Source organism: Danio rerio, chromosome 16 (genome assembly GCF_049306965.1).
Source record: "Danio rerio strain Tuebingen ecotype United States chromosome 16, GRCz12tu, whole genome shotgun sequence".
Lineage (NCBI taxonomy): Eukaryota > Metazoa > Chordata > Actinopteri > Cypriniformes > Danionidae > Danio > Danio rerio.
In genome coordinates this window covers 10,997,915-11,001,038 of record NC_133191.1, presented here as the reverse complement: position 1 = coordinate 11,001,038, position 3,124 = coordinate 10,997,915, and the positions used below count along the sequence as shown (strand labels likewise).

The following is a 3,124-nucleotide window of genomic DNA, read 5'->3' as shown; positions in this document are numbered from 1 at the left end:
GTGTTTCATTATACCAATTAGATGAAATTTAACAGGGAGGGAGGATAGTAAATTTCCATGCACGCAAACACACGCTCTTTGACGGAAATGCCGTATGGTCACTTATCCATCAACATAGAAAAGTAATGTCAAATTATAATTTTCGTAATTGAAAAAATATTTGGATATTTGGATGACCACCGGGAAATCTCCTGATCATAGATATATGTATATAGGTATATATGTGTGCATTTCTATGGCTCTGGATAGCCAGTCCTGCACTGCACCTTGGTCCCACATTCATTTCAAAGGAGTGCTACCCTGTACTAAAATGGCTGCTCTATTGACGGGGGACCAACAGTGACTGAAGTCAGATGTAAGCTGCGTCCCAAATGGCACACTATACACTATGCACTCATGCACTATGTACTTATGCACTTACACACTCAACAGGATAGTATATGTATGTAGTGTTGTCCCAAATGGCACACTAATGTTTTTTTACTAAGCGGAAATTCAAACCGTTTCCCTGATGACGTTTGACTGTTGCCAAATCAGTGAAATTAACGACTGAATTATCAAGTAATTCCTGCCGTGAGTATTGCCGTATTTACCATCCGGAGGCGCTATAATCACTCTCGTAGGAGAATTTTGCTTTCACCATCCAAAATAAATAAAGTTATTCAACATGTGCGTCCGATAGCTCCGCCCCTTCCGCTACGTAAGCAAACCTGCGGTCGTTGAGTGCGTGAAGTGTCCATCATTACACACTTCATTTTAGCGGCTGAATGAGTGCATCATCCGGGTAATTAAAGTACACTTATTATTGTTAGAGTTTTCAATGTGAACACACTACTTACACTATTTATACTACAAAATGGCGTAAAATAGTGCATACCCAACAAACACACAACGTTGCCTCAACGTAGCGACCTTCCTACAACGTTGTATCAACATTGCAAAAAGGCTGAGGATTCTACGTTGTTGCTAAAGGTTGTCACAACGATGTCATAAGGTTGCCATTTAAACATCATGAGGGTCGCATGCTTTAGGTTGTGCTTAGGTGGCGTGGACGACCACTGTACAACATTTACTGGTCACAGCTGAATCAGTTTAAATTTCAACAAGCCGTCGTCTCATTCATCAACGACCGAGGAGACGTGAGTATTGCTTTATTTCTTCTTGCTAAATAGGATACGTAAATCGTGAATATTCAAACAAACCTACGATTTCGACAACAATCTTTTCCAACATCACATGTTAAATCTCTCGATAAAACATTTCCTGATTATTTACCTACGCCTTGTCTTTAATCAAATGGACAATAATGTTTTTGAAGTTCAGTTTTTTCCACATCCATCGTGATCAGTCAGTATTATACTTCATCACACGAGCCGACCCACTTTTTACAACACACAAAATAACTTTTAAAAACAAAACATCTCTGTGTAGATTGCGTCCCGTTAAAGGAACAGTTCACTCAAAAATGATATGTACTCACGAATTATTTGCCCTGTAAATAATAAGTGATTCCAAACCTTTACGTTTCTTTATTCTGTTGAACACTAAAGACTGTAAGCATTTGCTTTCATAGTAGGAAAACACTATGGAATTAAATAGTTACAGTTTTCCAGCTTTATTTAATATATCTTCTTTATTGTTTAGCAGAAAAAAAGCTAAATAAGTTTGCAACAAATAAAGGATGAGGCTAAAATGGCAGAATTGTCAGTTTTGGGTGAGCTATCCCTATAAGTTAAAGTATATAAATTAATGTTCATATGCCTAATTAATATAGATAGTAATTAAAAGGTCTGCTAGTCGAAATTTCTATTTTGATTGGTCTTTTGATGTTTTATTTAAAACCCACTCTTCTCTTTGCTCAACAGGCTATTTTTACATGGAGGTAATCTTCTATTGATAATTTCTGGATTTTAATTATGCGTAAGTTGCATAAAACTCTATTGTTTAACCACTCACTGTTGTTTTCAAATTACTGGTGTAACTTGTCTTTCAGAATGTTTTCAGCTGTTGAATTCACCTCAGATCAGTGTTGCTGTAATTCCTGATCTATGGAAAGAAGAATTGGATGAGGTAAGAAGTATACTATTTTATTTACTATTAAATGTAGTTATGTTACCTAAAACAGCATGTCCATAATGTGGAAAATAGATCATGCTTATGAAAAATTACTTTATTATTTTGTACAGCTTTTATTGAAATGACACTAAGTTTAACATTCCATTTACAGCGAGCAACGCCACAACTACAGGGCCTCTTCTTTCTCTTCTCATAATTTAAGTAAGTATTCGGAGACTAACTCTGACTTCTGTTAACTTAAACCTGTTTTCCCTGTAACTCTAAATTTATTTAATTGTATGTAATTTTGGTATATGATATATTATGAAAACAATAAAATAAAGTATAGGCTACATAATTACTCTGGAGATTTTATATGTAATGAAATTACAATAAATGTCTGAAACTTCAATAACTTGCTAGTCATAGTCATTTCCTGTGTAGTGCTGTTGTGTCAAGCTCTGATCTGTCCTCTCTTGTTCACTGCCTATTTTGACTTGTGTCTGCTGTGGATCTCTGAAGCTGGATTATCCGTTGAATTGTTTTTTTCTTCTGACTGCCTTCTCCATACCAACAACTACGACTGGTCTTCAGCTGCGCTCCCCGGTCTGCTGTATTCTCCAGTCCAGAGTTTCACTGCCCAGTGTTTGAATTTTAATTTATATATTTATTTATATATTTATTTACATTTTAATGATTTCTTGTTTGTTTACCCTTTAGTTTAATTATATATATATATATATATATATATATATATATATATATATATATATATATATATATATATATATATATATATAATCTAAACTTTATTTTATACTGTTTGCTTATAATTAGATACTGTTTGTGTACTGTACGTATTAAATGTTGTGAAATATATAATAAAAAGTTTGATTATATTCATTTGTGGCATTTTTACACTTTAAAGTTTACACATGCAGTTGTTAAATGAAATAGGAAAAATAAATGAACAATATTTAATATTAAGCAATACTGGAAAAGAATTGCTGCTTATCCTGTATTCTAGGCAGTATTGATAAACTGCCACAAAAAAATATTAATACAGGTA

General features: G+C 33.8%; 1 long non-coding RNA gene across 5 annotated transcripts; it reads left to right on the top strand.

The window, feature by feature from the left end:
- Nucleotides 1-1,057: 1,057 nt before the first annotated feature.
- LOC103908902 (uncharacterized) lies at nucleotides 1,058-2,701 on the top strand. Of its 5 annotated transcripts, XR_012392016.1 has the most exons (6): nucleotides 1,058-1,139; nucleotides 1,645-1,714; nucleotides 1,866-1,920; nucleotides 1,994-2,070; nucleotides 2,228-2,277; nucleotides 2,578-2,701. It is a non-coding gene; the product is annotated as an uncharacterized lncRNA (long non-coding RNA). The 5 variants fall into 5 exon arrangements; XR_012392017.1 differs by lacking the exon at nucleotides 1,645-1,714 and having other exon boundaries at nucleotides 1,866-1,882; nucleotides 2,005-2,070; XR_658436.4 differs by lacking the exon at nucleotides 1,645-1,714 and having other exon boundaries at nucleotides 1,866-1,882.
- Nucleotides 2,702-3,124: the final 423 nt, after the last annotated feature.